Genomic DNA, 18,125 nt, shown 5'->3' on the forward strand with positions numbered 1-18,125 from the left:
CTTACCCATCAGCTCTCTGAGCTTCCCAAAATCTACCTTCCTGAAATCCATTGTCTCTATTTTGCTGTTCTCCCTTCTACCCTTCCTTAGAATTGCAAAGTCTATGATTTCATGATCACTTTCACCCAGGCTGCCTTCTACTTTCACATTCTCAACGAGTTCCTCCCTATTTGTTAAAATCAAGTCTAGAACAGCTTCCCCCCTAGTAGCTTTTTCAACCTTCTGAAATAAAAAGTTGTCTCCAATGCAGTCCAAGAATTTGTTGGATAGTCTGTGCCCGGTTGTGTTATTTTCCCAACATATATCCGGATAGTTGAAGTCCCCCATCACCACCAAATCTTGGGCTTTGGATGATTTTGTTAGTTGCTTGAAAAAAGCCTCATCCACCTGTTCCACCTGGTTAGGGGGCCTGTAGTAGACTCCTAGCATGACATCCCCCTTGTTTTTTGCCCCTTTAAGCCTAACCCAGAGACTCTCAACACTTCCGTCTCCTATGTCCATCTCTACCTCAGTCCAAGTGTGTACATTTTTAATATATAAGGCAACACCTCCTCCCTTTTTCCCCTGTCTATCCTTCCTGAGCAAGCTGTACCCATCCACACCAACATTCCAATCATGTGTATTATCCCACCAAGTTTCAGTGATGCCAACAATGTCATAGTTGTATTTATTTATTAGCACTTCCAGTTCTTCCTGCTTATTCCCCATACTTCTCGCATTTGTATATAGGCATCTAAGATACTGGTTTGATCTTTCCTCCCAGTTTTGTCCTGACTCTCCTTTCTCTCTGCCAATACAGCCCACACTCCCTCTCGTTTCCGACCCATCTCCCCGGTCTCCATGTTCCCCACTTACCTGTGGGCTTTGCTCACCTGTCCCCGTCGAACCTAGTTTAAAGCCCTCCTCACTAGGTTAGCCAGTCTGTGTCCGAATAGGGTCTTTCCTCTCCTCGAAAGGTGAATGCCATCTCTGCCTAGCAGTCCTTCCTCGAATAGCATCCCGTGGTCTAGGAAGCCAAAGCCCTCCTGGCGACACCATCTTCGCAGCCAGGCATTCACCTCCATGATGCATCTGTCTCTGCCTGGGCCCCTAGTTGGTAAAGTTGGTAAACCACAGGGAGAGGCAAGGTCACCCAGCCCCTACTCCTAAGAATAAAGACTCGAGGAGACTGGACCTTAGGGTTATTAGTCCTCGAGTTTCCAGCTGAGGGTGGCGAACCACCAAGGTGTCCTGGGGAGATATTAGTTCAATTTGTGGGGCTCTCTGCCCAAATTCAAGGACTCTCTCCAAGAGCGTGACAAATAAGAGTTCGATACTCTGGTGGAGGAGGGTACAGGGACTGCCAGGGCAGCCCTTCAGGCAGCTTCGGATGCCACGGATACGGCTGCGCTGTCCATGGCCTCCGCGGTGTCCATGAGGAGGGCGTTGTGGCTCCTGCTGTCTGGGCTGTCCAGCGAAGCACAGAACTCCTTACAGGACCTTCAGTTCGATGGCAAGACTCTGTTTGCAAAACAGACTGACATGAAATTGCATGGCCTGAAAGATTCCCACACAATGCTTAAGACCCTTGACCTCTATGTCCCGGCCCTGGCCAGGACCAAGTTTAAGCCACAGCAGGCTCCCACCTAAGCCACCCACTCTAAATATGAGTCCCCTTATAAAAAGTCAAGGGACTATAATAAACGCCCTCAGAGGCAATCCCGGTCTGTGCCCCAACCTGGGCCCTCCAAGGGCAAACAGGCGGGAAAGTGTCAGTTTTTGACTGGATCCCGGGGGCGACTTACCAGTTCATACCAGCAATAAAGCTTCCCTTCTCCAACCAGTTGTGTGCTTTTCTCCTGGAGTGGTCACAGACCGATGGGTCCTCAACACCGTCTCCCGGGGCTACACCCTCCAGTTTACCTCTACCCCGACCACTCACCCCCCATCCCCATCCCTCCTGGAGAACCCCTCTCATGAGGCACTGCTCAAGCAGGGGTGGGGCGGCTCCTTGACCTAGGAGTGGTGGAAGTGGTAATTGTTCCGCGCCTTTTTTCTGCGCAGACGCCATACCACGGCAAGCATGGAGCCCGCTCAGATCACCGCGGCTGTTATGAGCATTGTAAACACCATGCGCATTATGCAGTATATGCAGCACCAGAAACTTCAAAAGGAGGCGACGGCAGCGCAGTGACGAGAGTAATGAGGACATGGACACAGGCTTATCTCAAAGCATGGGCCCTGGCAATTTGGACATCATGGTGGTAATGGGGCAGGTTCATGCTGTGGAATGCCGATTCTAGGCCCAGGAAACAAGCACAGACTGGTGGGACGGCATAGTGTTGCAGGTCTGGGATGATTCCCAGTGGCTGCGAAACTTTCGCATGCGTAAGGGCACTTGCATGGAACTTTGTGACTTGCTTTCCCCTGCCCTGAATCGCAAGAATACCAAGATGAGAGCAGCCCTTACAGTTCACAAGTGAGTGGCAATAGCCCTCTGGAAGCTTGCAACGCCAGACAGCTACTGGTCAGTCGGGAATCAATTTGGAGTGAGCAAATCTACTGTGGGGGCTGCTGTGATCCAAGTAGCCAACGCGATCACTGAGCTGCTGCAATCAAGGGTAATGACTCTGGGAAATGTGCAGGCCATTGTGGATGGCTTTGCTGCAATGGGACTCCCTAACTGTGGTGGGGCGATAGACGGAACGCACATCCCTATCTTGGGACTGGACCACCAAGGCAGCCAGTACATAAACCACAAGGGATAATTTTCAATGGTGCTGCAAGCACTGGTGGATCACAAGGGATGTTTCACCAACATCAACGTGGGATGGCCGGGAAAGGTGCATGATGCTCACATCTTCAGGAACTCTGGTCTGTTTGAACAGCTGGAGAAAGGGACTTACTTTCCAGACCAGAAAATAACCGTTGCGGATGTTGAAATGCCTATAGTTATCCTTGGGGACCCAGCCTACCCCTTAATGCCATGGCTCATGAAGTCATACACAGGCACCCTGGACAGTAGTCAGGAGCTGTTCAACTCTAGGCTGAGCAAGTGCAGAATGGTGGTAGAATGTGCATTTGGACATTTAAAAGCGAGCTGGCGCAGTTTACTGACTTGGTTAGACCTCAGCGAAACTAATATTCCCATCATTATTACTGCTTGCTGTGTGCTCCACAATATCTGTGAGAGTCAGGGGGAGACGTTTATGGCGGGGTGGGAGGTTGAGGTAAATCGCCTGGCCGCTCATTACGCGCAGCCAGACACCAGGGCAGTTAGAAGAGCACAGCAGGGTGTGCTGCGCATCAGAGAAGCTTTGAAAAACAGTTTCATGACTGGCCAGGCTACAGTGTGAAAGTTCTGTTTGTTTCTCCTCGATGAAAACCCTCCCCCTTGGTTCACTCTACTTCCCTGTAGGCCAACCGCCCTCCCCTCCCCCCTTTGATCACCGCTTGCAGAGGCAATAAAGTCATTGTTTCAAATTCATGCATTCTTTATTAATTTGTCACACAAATGGGGGGATAACTGCAAAGGTAGCCCGGGCGGGGTGGAGGAGGAGGGAAGCACGGGGGGGGGGGGAAGTGGAGGAGGGAAGGACAAGGCCACACTGCACTTAAAAACTTATTTATTGAATGCCAGCTTTCTGTTGCTTGGGCAGTCCTCTGGGGTGGAGTGGTTGGGTGCCCGGAGGCACCCCCCACCGCTTTCTTGGGCGTCTGAGTGAGGAGGCTATGGAACTTGGGGAGGAGGGCGGTTGGTTACACAGAGGCTGCAGCGGCGGTCTGTGCTCCTGCTGCCTTTCCTGCACCTCAACCGTACGCTGGAGCATATCAGTTTGATCTTCCTGTAGCCTAAGCATTGCTTCCTGCCTCCTCTCATCACGCTGACGCCGCCTGTCCTGTTGCTCGCGTCCTGCCTGTCCTTGTGTTCATTTTGTGCTTTCCTGCACTCTGACATTGTCTGCATCCATGCATTCTGCTGGGCTCTTTCAGTGAGGGAGGACTGCATGAGCTCAGAGAACATTTCATCGTGAGTGAGTCTTTTTTCACCTTCTAATCTTCGCTAGCCTCTGGGACGAAGATGATACGGGGAGCGCTGAAACATTTGCAGCTGCAGGAGGGGAAAAAAGGGAGAGTAGTCTTTTTAAAAAGACACATTTTAAAGAACAATGGGTAGACTCTTTCACAGTGAACCAAGCTGTTAATGTTACATAGCACGTATACTTTCTTTACAAGGTCGCATTTTGCCTCTTATATTGAGGGCTTGCCGGCTTGGTGTGAGAGATCACATACGCAGGGCCTGCAGGCAACAGAATTCGGCTTGCAGGCAGCCATGGTAAGTCACAGTCTTTTGGCTTCTTTAACCTTCAGAACATGTGGGAATGGTTTCAAACAGCAGTTCCGTCATTTCACATACCAAGCACCTGTTGGGTTGGCCATTTAAAATGGGTTGGCCATTTAAAAGGAAGGGCTGTGGTTTTCGGGTTAACATGCAGCACAAACCCAACTAACCGCCCCCCCCCCCCCCCCCCACACACACACACAATTCTCTGGGATGATCGCTTCACCCCTCCCCCCACTGCGTGGCTAACAGGCTTTGGGAGTACATCCAGGAGAGCTTCGTTGAGATGTCCCTGGAGGATTTCCGTTCTATCCCCATACACGTTAACAGACTTTTCCAGTAGCTGTACTGGCCGCAAATGCATCCCAAGTCTTCAGAGCAAATTAGTCATTAAACACGCTTGCTTTTAAACCAGGTATTATATTTACAAAGGTACACTCATCAGAGGTCCCTTCTCCTCCTCCTAGGTCCGGGAGCCCGCCTTCGGTGGGTTGGGAGGGTACTAGGTCCAGGGTGACACAGTTCCTGGCTGTCGGGGAAAATGTTTTTTCCGCTTGCTTGCTGTGCGCTGTCTTCAACCTCCTCCTCCTCCTCATCTTCCTCGTCCCCAAAATCCACATCCTTGTTGCGTGAGAATCCATTGACGGAGTCCACACACAGGGCTGGGGTAGTTAGAGAGGCACTCCCTAGAATGGCACACAGCTCATCATAGAAGTGGCATGTCTGGGGCTCTGACCCGGAGCGGCCGTTTGCCTGTCTGGCTCTTTGGTAGGCTTGCCTGAGCTCCTTAAGTTTCACGCGGCACTGCTGCAGGTCCCTGTTATAGCCTGTGTCCTTCATGCCCTTGGAGATTTTTTCAAATGTTTTGGCATTTCGTCTTTTAGAATGGAGTTCTGATAGCACGGATTCCTCTCCCCATACAGTGATCAGATCCAGTACCTCCCGTTCGGTCCATGCTGGAGCTCTTTTGCAATTCTGGGACTCCATGATCACCTGTGCTGAGGAGATCTGCATGGTCACTTCTGAGCTCCCCATGCTGGTCAAACAGGAAATGAAATTCAAAAGTTCACTGGGCTTTTCCTGTCTACCTGGCCAGTGCATCTGAGTTGAGAGTGCTGTCCAGAGCGGTCACAATGGAGCACTCTGGGATAGCTCCCGGAGGTCAATACTGTCAAATTGCATCCACACTACCCCAAATTTGACCTAGCAGGGTCGATTTCAGCACTAAGCCCCTGTTCGGGGAGGAGTATAGAAATCAATTTTTAAGAGCCCTTTAAGTCGCCAAAAATGGCTTCGTCGTGTGGACAGATGCAGGGTTAAATTGATCTAACGCTGCTAAATTCGACCTAAACTCGTAGTGTAGACCGAGGCTAAGGGAGCTCATCAGCACAGTCACAAGGTTCCCCGTGACTACAGCCAGAGCATGCCTCCAGCTTCTGGGTCACATGTTGGCGTGCACATATGTAGTTCGCCATGCCAGACTCAGGATGAGGCCCCGCCAGCTCTGGTTGGCCTTGGTGTTCTCCCAGTCCAGAGACAGGATGGACAAAGTCCTCACTGTGCCCGAACCGGTGATCACCTCCCTACAATGTGGTCCTCCCTGGGAAACATGCTCCACAGGGTCCCATTCAGGGGCAGGCCCCCATCAGTGGAGATGGTGTCTGACACGTCAGACCTGGGGTGGGAAGCCCATATGGGGAGCGTTCAGACCCAAGGTCTTTGGTCTGCATGGGACCTGGCCCTACATATAAATGTCAAGGAGCTCAGGGCAATCTGTCTGACATGCGTGGCCTTCCACTCGCAACTGGAGGGCAGAGTGGTCAGGGTTCTCATGGAAAACACAGTCTTGATGTTCTACATCAACAGGCAAGGCGGGGCCCGCTCCTCTGCCAGGAAGCCCTCAGGCTGTGGGACTTCTGTATAGCCCACAATATTTGCCTGGAAGGCCACCACTTACCGGGCGCCCAGAACTCGCGGGCGGATCACCTGAGCCGAGACTTCTCCTCTTAGCACAAGTGGTCACTACACCCAGAGGTGGTACACAGGATTTTCCAAAAGTGGGGCACTCCCCAGGTGGACCTGTTCGTGACATGGCAGAACCGCCAGTGTCCCGGCTTCTGCTCCGAGGTGGGGTTGGGCACAGGTGCCATCTCTGATGCCTTTCTCCTGTCTTGGTCGGGCCAGCTTCTCTATGCCTTCCTTGCCAATCCCGCTGATCGACAAGGTCTTGGAGAGGCATGGCCCAGGCAACATTGGTATGGGACTCTCACGAGCCTGGCAGTTGCCCCGCCGTGGCCGTTGCCTTCCCGCCTGGACCTGCTGTCCCAGGACCAGGCCATTTCCTCCACCCCAACCTAGTGGCACTCCACCTCATGGCATTGCTGCTCAATAGTTAGGCCGGGAGAAGAGGATGTGCTCGGAAAGGGATCAGGACATCCTCTTGGAAAGCCTACCTGGCGAAGTGGTCTCTGTTTTCCCGGTGGGCAGCTGATCGGGGCATCTCACCTTTGGCTGCTCCGATGCAGCTCATTTTAGACCAGCACCTAGCACCCTCGTCAGTCAAGGTGCACTTGACAGCCATATCGGCCTTCCACCCACCGGTGCAGGGCCACACGGTATTCTCCCATGCTATGACTGGCTGATTCCATAAAGGGTTGGATCATCGCTTCCTGTATGTTAGGTCCCCAGTCCTGCAGGGGGACTTGAACTTGGTGCTAGCCCAGTTGAACCGTTAGCTATGTGCTTATGATCGCACCTCTCGTGGAAGGTAGCCTTCCTGGTGGTGATCATGTCAGCTAGGCGCGTCTCGGAGCTCAGGGCACTGACCTCCAAGCCCCCATACACAGTGTTCCATAAGGATAAGGTCCAGCTCCGACCACATCCTTCATTCCTCCCCAGGGTGGTGTCCACCTACCACATGGGTCAGGACATTTTCCTGCCGGTGCTGTGTCCCAAACCCCATGCGTTCAGTGAGGAGCGCCTCCTCCACATGCTGGCTGTGAGATGGGCTCTGGTCTTTTACCTGGAATGTACAAAGCCATTCAGGAAGTCCTCACAGCTGTTCATCGCTTCGGCTGAATGCATGAGAGGTCGATTGATCTCCATTCAGCGGCTCTCCAACTGGATCACCTCGTGTTTTCGTACCTGTTACGACCTGAGTCCCCCTGCCACCGATTGTGAGGGCACACTTGACTAGGGTGCAAGCCTTGAGTGCCGCCTTTTTGGCCCATGTCCCCATTCAGGACGTTTGTAGGGCTGCCACATGGTCTTCAGTTCACACGTTCACCTCGCATTATGCAATCGTCTCCCAAACCAGGGAGGACACCGGGTTCGGCAGGGCTGTACTCCGTCCCGAGTATCTGTGAACTCCTTCCCACCTCCAACAGATATAGCTTGGAATCACCTATTGTGGAATGCACATGAGCAATCACTCGAAGAAGACAGTTACCTTTTCCGTAACTGGTGTTCTTCGAGATATGTTGCTCATGTCCATTCCACATCCTGCCCTCCTTCCCCTCTGTCGGAGTTGTCTGGCAAGAAGGAACTGAGGGTGGGGGGGGGAGCACGCAGTGCCCCTTATACTGCGCCATAAAGGCGCCACTCCAGGGGTTGCTAGGGGTGCTCCCCTACGGGACTGCTGAGGAAAAAACTTCCAGCACTGGTGCACATGGTGAGCACGCACATCTATTGTGGAATGGACATGAGCAACACATCTTGAAGAACACTAGTTACAGGAAAGGTAACTGCCTTTTCTGGGTTCTTGAGCCAGAAGACAGTTCTTCCTACAGAATCATAATGGGAAATAAATAATGTGTTGGGACCACAGAATATGGGGGCCATCCCAGATTAGCCAGGGTGTCCCCAAAATCAAGGTAAAATGCAGGTAGCTAATGAAACTAAAACATAGGTTTTCCTGGTCTTACACGATTACCTCTTGCAAAGGAATGGTCTCTTGAGTAATGAAACTCGACATCAGTGGGGAAGCATTTGCTGTTTCCACCACATCTGGGATGGCCTTGGTTTGTACTGGCAGGCTGAGGATCTGTGCTATGGAAAAATCCATGAAATTCTCTCCCACTCCCAAGTCAATCAAAATCCATTGCCTGGGAAAGGCCTGTTTTTTCTGCAGGATTCCCGATTACAGAAGAATTTGTAAAAGTGGGGATGAGGACTTCCTGGTTGAACATAATAATCTTGGCGTCTTTTCATGGTGGTGTCCAGGCTCGGGACTCCCACTGAGTCTAGGCCTAATCTTTTCCCATTGTCAAGCTGACAGAGATTTTGGGAGGGCAAATGGATATAGTATATCTGGCTCCTAGACTGTAGAAACAGAGGTTTTCTATCTCTGGTGCTCTTGCTCTCCAAGGGACAGGCAGAACTGCACCACGTCGATCTGCATGTGCGTGGTCGGGACCGAACTTCCTTTAATCTGAGGGTTGAACATTTGGCAAGTGCAGGACGTAGATGTGGGGCTTCCTGCATTCTAGTTGTCATTCATGAAGTCTGATGTCTATCCTGATACACATGTCCATAAAAGCCTCCAACTGGCAGGAGAGTCTACCCATGCCAGCTCGTCCTGTAATTTGTCACAGAGACCAAGCCAAAACTGATGGAGTGCAACATCATTTCAGATAGTATCTATGGCCAGGCATGTAAACTGGGCAACAAAGGAGGGGGCTGACCCCAGGGTTTGCCAAAGCTTACATAAGGTAGTGTCTGCCATGGGAGCTTTAAGTGGGCCATCAAAAATGATGGCAGACACTTGCAGAAAGCAGTCTTAGCTTGTCAGCACTGCATGATCCTGCTGTAGAAGGGAAGAGGCTCAAGCTAGAGCTTCACTAATAAGTAGGCTAAGTGCCAGTCCTTCTTTGCCCTGGCCTTGGCAAATACCTGGGACTAGAGCATAAACAAGAATCTACTCTGATAATAAACCCATGAAACTTACTGTGGGTGCCATCGTGTCTCTCTGGTAAAAACAACTCTGGGGCTGGTCTCCTGAGCTTGAGTTTTAAGGAGAGACAAGGGGTACCCACAGCTGCTCTGAGCTCTGTAACTTGTTCCCTCAGGAAGCAATTTTCTGTTTGTGTACTTGTTCCCTAAGCCTCTGGTTCTCATCCTGAAGGACAGCAATCTATTCCTGTGGACTCTCAAGCCCCTGGGGCAATGGTGAAGCAGGTGCCCCGGCAATGTCCATACTCGGTCAAGGGGTTCAGCTATGAGTCCTGGAAGAGATTGAGAGGGTCTAAGCAAAATGTTAGTTTGTACATGGGTGGTCTGATCTAGCGGCCAGAGCCTGGAGTAAAGTCGGTGTCACAGTCCGAAGTCATGCCAAGGGTCACAGGTGGAGTCAGAGGCCAGAATTCATGCCAGGGGTCATGCCAGAGTGAGTAACTGGAGTTAGGGCCAGGAAGCAGAAGCCAGGACCAAGCTGTGCTAAAAGGAGCAAGGAGTGGGAATCAGGAGAGGAGGAAGGAACTTGGTCTCAGGGGTCTGATCTGCAGCAGGCCTAGTAACTAGTTGCTTAGACAGTGGGTCTGGCAGGAACTGGAAGATTTATGCTAAGAGGTGTCCAATCGGCAGTCTGCTGCTAGTCAGCTGATTACACTAGGTCTATGTAGCAGCCCCTGTTTGTGGGGTATCAGCTGCAGTTTCCTCATCTAATCTTGCAGTATGGTGGGGCCAGGGGTAAGGCTTTTGCTTGGCAACCCGCATGCCTAGATTCAAGATCCCTGGCACCTTTGTTGCTAACGTAGAGCACAATTTGATCAGTTTATAAATGTCCAAATAAATTCAGCCTTTAGACTGGAGTCATTATCAAATATTTTACGTTTAACATTCTTACCACAACAGTTACAACTTTTAACTGTTGAAAAAAGTTTTGAAGTTATAACAGCAGAGCAAAGTGAAGCTCAGGATTTAATTATGGACTTCATGGGACTAATTCTTCATTGAAGTCAGAATAAGGGGGAAGGAAATCTAACTGATTATTTGAAAGATGCCCAACAATTAACATAATTTCATTTTCCATTTAAAGTTTTGTTCCCCCTGTCAATGACAGCAACAAATGCATAAACATTTTATTTAAAATTTACTGTGTTTTTATATAAAATTGTAAAAAGGGAATTGTTCGAGGAATATAATTGACTTATTGAGATTTTTGATATGATGAATATTGTAAGGGGGTCTGGTACAATTGTTTACAGATAAATATTTATTACCTATCTGATTATAAACATTACTAATATTTGTTAACTCTGTGGCACTTCAAGAAGTTCACTTAACCCATGTATCCAGTTGAATAGCTGAAAACCTTTGGTCTCCAGATATATACCATTTGATCAAATAATTCACCATTGAGAGGGTTGACTTTCAGTTTTTTTGGCTTTCAACATTTATATTCCTCATTATGGACTGGCTAGTGACTGTCCCTTTTGCAGGGAAGGATGGAAGAAGCCTTTTCTCACTTGAATGCTCTAGTAGACTCAGTCATTGTTATCCCCTGAGAAAGCAGTCTGCTCTCTGATTTAACGTCATCCCAAAGGGGGTGTTGAGGAGATGTGTCCATGAACCCGCTTTCCCTTCTTCGTACATTGGCCCACTTTGTATCATTATAACAAAGCAGGCTGCATGAAGTAGGAAGCTCTGGATGGGTTTGTGTAGTGTCTGTAAGAAAACACATTTCAATTTCTAGTAGTGAGAATTTTTTAAAAAATGTAAAAAAAGTACTATAATTATTTGTTGCTGTATTGTGTTTAAAAAAACCAAACAAGCAAAAACCTTCCAACATGGTAGCCTTTTTCTCAGAAATGGCCTTTTGAGAAGCAAATTAGCAATTTAATCCACAGTTCATGCCAAACACGCACTGGATCATTTTTGACTAATTGTTACACTGCTATTCAATTAATACAATCATAGAAAATTAGGGTTGGAAGAGACCTCAGGAGGTCATCTAGTTCAACCCCCTGCTCAAAGCAGGACCAACACCAACTAAATCATCCTAGCCAGGGCTTTGCTGCTTATCTTCTGGGATTTGGTGTTCCTTTTATATTTAATTTTCAGAGTTACTTTTGTCCTTTCTCATTATTAGACATGGTAAAAATAATTTTAATTATTCTGTTTCCAAATGTAAGAATTCCTGTTCTATATAGATTTTAAGTTTTTTATGTGGCCCCATTACTGTAGCATATGAGCAGCCACTTTGAAGACTGCTGGAATATTCAGATTAGAGAAATCTTAAAGGCAATAGTGGCTCATGGGGTAGTGGGGTTTGCATAGATCCTTTAAAAGAGTAAACTTTTATAGGAAGTGCTGTAAGCCAAGCAGCCACTGATGACTAATTACATAGCTTTGTTTATTGCACCCCTAGCCTGCAAAAATAAATCAGAGCTGGGGTTCAAATCCCCATGTGAAATTTAATGTGTCCCCTCTCTGTCGTGCATGTGATATGTATCTTGAAAGGAAATTTCCACCACGTAGGCTCTGGGGACTGTAATTCCATATATAAAATGACCCTCCACAACAAGGTGCCTGGGGGATAATACAATAATTTATGCTACAGATAATAAAACCATTATAAAAACACAATAAAAATACCAATGTGATAGCTTTTGTGGTTCTATCTTACTTCACATGATGAAAATAATGTATTGGAAGTAACCAGGCTATATTTTCCCCTTGAGGAATGTCATCTGGCAACATAGGCAAAAAATAGGCCTTTGAGGGAAAAAAGAATGGGGAAAAAAACATAGCTTTGTTGAACATCATTGGTTCATAAAGTAGAGTCCAAATTGGAGCCTTTCAGAGTTATCTGGGCAAATCAAAAAAGATATACCTTTGCCTCAATTTAATTTAAAAATACTTGTCTTTCTAAATCTGTTTTCATGTCACATAAAAAAATCTAAGTTTTTGTATAGATTAAATATATTTTAATAGCAGGAAGTGCCCTTCAGCCTATGACCTAAGTGGGCCAGCAGCCAAAGAGTGTTTGAAAGATGTTCAGTGGAGATAATAGAAGGCTGTGTCTACACTAAGCTTCAAACAAAGTTAAAGAACTATATTTAGACATGGTTTGACTGTCCAGAGAATGTCTGGAGCACTGTATTTAAACAGTTTGGTTCCTTTCACATTGCCTGTGTGAGGTTTTTGTGAAATTCCTCCACTGTTGCTCTTGCATCAGTGCAACTCTCTCCATCAGTTCTATTCATACTAGTTGAGGTATGAAAATTGGACAATGTCTCACTTATAGATGATGCTATATTTTGTTCTTCCCATGTTCAAAACTGCACTAAAGTTTTTCTGTGCTGGAGCATTTCTTAGATTCCTTCAACCCAGTTTGTTTGGATCAGGACTATGAAATTCAAAAAGCTGCCTCTATGGATTTCGTAAACCATTTCAGCTGAGCACTGTGAAGAATTGCAAAGTTTTAAACCACTGAGGGACCTCCCCATTTTTCCAAGTTTCAAAAGTCCACAGTGAGCATCTCCAGAATTATCTACCCAATATTTCAAAAAGTACTCAAAGGGAATGTTCCACACTGGGGATAAAACATATTTGGGCCAAAACATTACATATCCCCTTCCCCATTCAAATACATAATAGTTTCTATAAAAATATTTTCCAGAAATTTACTGCTTGTTGGGAATATTGAAAGCCATCTCTCCATTGAGATGGCTGGGAGAAACAAAACACAGCAACAGGCAGTAATGTCTTTTCAGCAGGAGAGAATTTATATAAATATAAATTGAATAAGGAAACATAAGCAAAAGGAGTAACTGGAGGGTTGGTGCTCTGTTTCCTTTGCCCAGAAGGTCTAACCCCCCGCCAAAGTCTCTTTCAAGCCCTTTCTCTAAGGGGAGACAGTTTATTAATTTAAATAAAAACTCACAAAGTAACATGACACGGAGCTACACCATGGACCAGACATAGGCTTTTAAAAGTGAAAATACTCCTCACTTTCAAACTCAAAACAACTAGTTTATCCAGGTAACCAAAACTTTTCCAAATATTATCCTTCTGGCTGCAAATCACAATGATAAATTTCAGGCAAAAAGTTTTTGGAGTGTTGCCAAAACTGAGGTTATAATGGAAAGCTGCTTTTGGGCTAATTGGTAGCATTTAGCCACAGCCTAGAGCAGAGGAAAAATGAGGATCTGCATGACCCAGGAAATACCCTGGCTGAGAATTTTCCATAGTTGATGCAATCCTTTCCCCAGTTTCTTCATGCCCAGAGAGAGTATGCATGTTTCTCTGTCCCTTTGGATTCTTCAGATTCTGCTGTCTCCCAGACTCTGTCCTCTCAAACACACACCTGGAGATTGTACTGCAGTACTTTTATGAGGTGAACTGAAAATACTGTTTCTTTTGTTTATATTTTTACAGTGCAAATACTTGTAATGAAAAATAATAATACAAAATGTACAGTGCTCACTTTATATTTTGTGTTGTAATTGAAATCAATATATTTGAAAATGTAGAAAACATCAAAAGTATTTAAATAGTCTATAATTGTCCAGTAGTACGATTAAAACTGTGATTAATTGTGATTATTATTTGTGAGATTATTTTTTTAATTTTAATCATGTGACAGCCCTGCATTAAAGTAATATTGGTTTGGTGGGTTGAATAATCTTTTTATAATCTTCTGGTGCAATATATTGATTCTGGATTTGTCTCTGTGAAACTAGCAGTCACAAACAACTTTCATTCCTTTATTTTTTATTTAAGAAACAAGTGGTAAGAAGAGTGTCACAAATGTGTCAGGAACTGTGGATGAGAATATTACTCTTTGTGACATCTGGGTCACAGTTATTCAGGAGGACCCTGTTTTGCGGGGAGAGGAGGAAGAATATTGAGGAAAGATTCAGTTTTAATGTAAATGGTCTGATTTAGTTTAAACAAAACACTTTTTCTATTTTTAGTAGTGTGGATGTGTTTTCTTGACCTCTAAGTTCTACCCATCAGTTGATAAAGTGAAAGAAGTTAGTTATTTTAGGTATTACAGATGAGTTGTTTCACTCAAACCTTGAACCAAAATCGTGGCGAGTGATTGAGTAAGAGACATTGTAAGAATTATATTCTTAAACCTGTGAAAATAAATAATTACTGCAGATGATCTAAGGACCATAAAAGAAGAGTTTCCCAAGATCACACTTCATATCTTCTCAAACACTATACTTGTGATTGTTTATATTACAGGCATACCTTGAGTACACATGTATTTTATTCAATCTAAGCACAGTTCTGCTATAGCTAAGTCCCTTTTAACTTCAAAATACCTATAACCAACAGGCATAATAGAATAAAAATACAACAGATAAATACAATTTGAGACACTTTCATTTTAGCAGTGTTCCTTTCACTCTACTTTGCTGACAGTATATAATTTACTACTGTTCATATTGGTGTTTGTTCATATTTTTGGAACATTGCATGAGAGAGACAGACAAGCACATAGCCTTCTTCCCAGCAAGTAATAGAAGTACATGCAGAAATATGGAGCGGTAGAGCCTAAATGCATTACTTTGACTAATATTGAGATTATATTTAATCTTTTTCTTGTCACCCAGATACAATGGATGTGAGTTCCAAACATATTTTGTTTTAACTCATCACGCAGTAAGTTGGTGGATGGGTACTCCCATAACTCCTTTTGTTATGCCTCTGCTACAGGTGTTCTCTACTTCTCTCTATCCATTCATTCTCTCCTTTAATTTTTACCCTCTAGTTTTGGTTCATGTTATTTTTTTATTCATTTTTCTCTTTTAGGGTTTTTTCCTCATCTTGCCTGATTGCCAGTCTTTCCCCCAACTCGTCAGAAAACTATTAGTTGGGGGGAAATCCATTGCTGGGACACATACTGTAACATAGCATCTAAGCTATGAGAGCAGACATCCAGAGTTTAGACTGGTGAGCTACTTCCTGAACCTGTAACGCTGAATCCTTGAGCTGATACTGTGTCCATTTGTATTGGGGACCACTGCAGCAGCCAGGTTTCAAGAAACAGTCCTCTGCTTTATCCAGGGGCGGCCCGTTCATATAGGCGAACTAGGCGGTCGCCTATGGTGCCAAGTTAAATGGAGCACCAAATTTGAGGAAAAAAATCAAATAAAAAAAAAACATGAAAAAAGATGGAAAAAAATACAAATAAATAACCAAGATGTCATTGTTTCAATTCCCATGCATGTCCAGAGGGAATATGAATTACAATCATTTCTCTACATTTCTGAGAATTTATTAATATGTCAAATCTTTTTACTGAAAAAATACATATTTTAACAAAAAAAATTTCAATTTGTGACGTAGGGTCAAGATGACCCACTCCACAATTTTGATAAGCGATAACTCAGCCACAATGAAACACAACTGCCAGCGGCAAGAGCTGCAATGCTAGTGACACCTAACTTGAATATACCTCAAGGTCGCATAGCCGGAAATTCATGTAGAGCGGAGATATCGTGAGTTGATACATGTCAAATGGTCATTTTAACACACGTTGCAGGTAGATGGTTAAGAATCAAGCGAATTACTGTGGAAAATTTTGTTTTTTGGTGCCAAAGAATAAAGAATAATATCTTTCAGCATCATAAATCCAAAATGTGAGTATCTTTAAGCATTATTAAACCTTAGCGTTATTATCGGGCTGCATAATTATGAACTTTTCTTTGTTATAACTGGTTCACATGTAATAAATAAGGTCCATAAAAGGAAGGCAACAGCGTTAACGCTTAATAGACTGTGAAAGTGATGTCACATTCCAAGTAGGTAACCTTGAGGAAGGGGTTTACTTTCCAAACGAACGGTGTCAGGTTATAACGTCGAAAAAGGTCATTTTGTTTCTGTGTAAATGCTGTAACTAAGTGTTTTAATAGGTAAGCAAGTGTATGTTACTAATCATTGAACCTTTAAGCAGTGAAAAGACATGTTGAGATGGCTGCAGTGTGGTTTAAATCGCCAGCCATGTGGGGTGTCAGCCATCCTTAACGCTATAATGCTTGCAGTCAAGAGCACAGTACATAACAATATTCAAATGCCCCATGGCAGCAAGAGGAAAAAGAAAACCTTCAGGAACTGAGTATCGTAAACGAAAGGCTGAGAAGGAAAATGACCAAGCAAAACAGCAGGGATCCTTCCTGAAATATCTTCTCTTTAATCCAAATAAAAATGTAAGCGGTTCACAGCATCCAGATGAAGAAATTTTACTTGGAGAGGAGGTTAGCTCACATCCACAAAAAAGCAGTTTGGAAACTCAAGATGATGGAAACTTACTTCTAGATGAAGGCAGCTCACAGCATCAGACTGATATGGAAGTGGAGAAAATGTATTCACCTTCAGAGACACATGCAGAACTTGAAGTAAATGAAGGAAGAAAGGATGAGGAAGTTACAAACAAGTTACAGTATGGGGACCCAGCTTCATGGCCCCGATGTGATGACAGTGTGAGGCAAATTCTCGAGGAACATGGACCCGAACAAGTTCAAGAATTTCCCTTCCCTACAGATGGAAATAAAAGGAAATTCTCTGCTCAGCATTACAAGAGGAAACTCATTAATGGGGAAGAAATTCATCATTACAGTATTCAGTGTCAACGGACTCTGTGTTTTGCTTTTGCTGCAAGTTGTTTAGAAATCCAGCAATTGGTAAATCACTTACTGAAAATGGTTCAAAGGACTGAAAAAACATGTCTTCAGTTCTGTACTTTCATGTGAAGAGAGAACATTTGGAATGTTTTCAGAATTGGAAAGAACTTGAATTACGATTGGGGAAAAAAGGAAAAACTATCGATGAAGAAAATTTTGTATGATCAAGAAAAAAGAATTATATTGGTAACAAATATTAGAACATCCGATTGCTTTAGTGAGTTCTCGGTGGGCAAAATTTAGCATTCTGCAGTCATGGTAGAAATGAAAAATTATACACTCCAGGTAATGGAAACTTTTTAAAATTTGTTGACTACCTTCTTGGTTTGATCCAGTCATGATAGAGCATCTAAGTAAAATAATTGATCATGAAACACAGGTTCATTACTTAGGAAAAAATATGCAGAATGAACTGATTCAAATCCTAGCAAATGCCATTAAAAAGAAAATTGTAGAAGCTGCCCATTCTGCAAAATACTTTTTAATAATACTGGACTGGACACCAAATGTGAGTCATGTTGAACAAATGACGATCATTCGTTTTGTAGATATGGAAAAGTCTGCAGATGAAGATAATGTTGAAGTGCTCATAAAGGAACATTTTTTGGGTTTCGTACCACTGAAGGAGATGACTTGAGCATTTATGACTGAAACTATTCTACAAGAGCTTGAAACAATGTCATTATCTGTTGAAAACGTCCGTGGACAAGGCTGCTCTACAGCCAAAATGCTTCTGAAATAAATGTAGTCCAACTTTACTAATTCTGGGTCACTGAGAACGAAAATGATGCTTAAAATTTTTGATTGGCTCTAGTTTTCAAGATATGCTCTTGGGTCAATATATACGACCCTTGACTTGGGAATGGCGGAGGATAAGTGAGTTATAAAAGGAAGGGATCTCAATTTAAACCAGAAATGACTAAAATACATCTTTGACTGGATCTAAGAATAAACCTATAACTGTGTTTGTACAGTACTTGCTTTTTAGGCAAAACAATGAATGATGCAATCTGAAGCTGGTATTGCGTCATACATGATATGAATTGCATCATGTTATTCCCAGAAGTCATGGATGATGCAATCATAACGAAGCTTACAACACTCTGCTGAACAAATTGCCCTATATCAGCTCTAGATATCATACAGTGTCGTGCTGTCTTATTTGTCAG

The 18,125-nt window shown here is 44.7% G+C and overlaps 1 protein-coding gene across 4 annotated transcripts in view; it reads left to right on the forward strand.

The window, feature by feature from the left end:
* Positions 1-18,125, forward strand: part of NR3C2 (nuclear receptor subfamily 3 group C member 2) — a 271,622-nt gene that overhangs the window by 92,784 nt on the left and 160,713 nt on the right. The window lies entirely within an intron of this gene.

Source organism: Malaclemys terrapin, chromosome 5, assembly GCF_027887155.1.
Source record: "Malaclemys terrapin pileata isolate rMalTer1 chromosome 5, rMalTer1.hap1, whole genome shotgun sequence".
NCBI lineage: Eukaryota > Metazoa > Chordata > Testudines > Emydidae > Malaclemys > Malaclemys terrapin.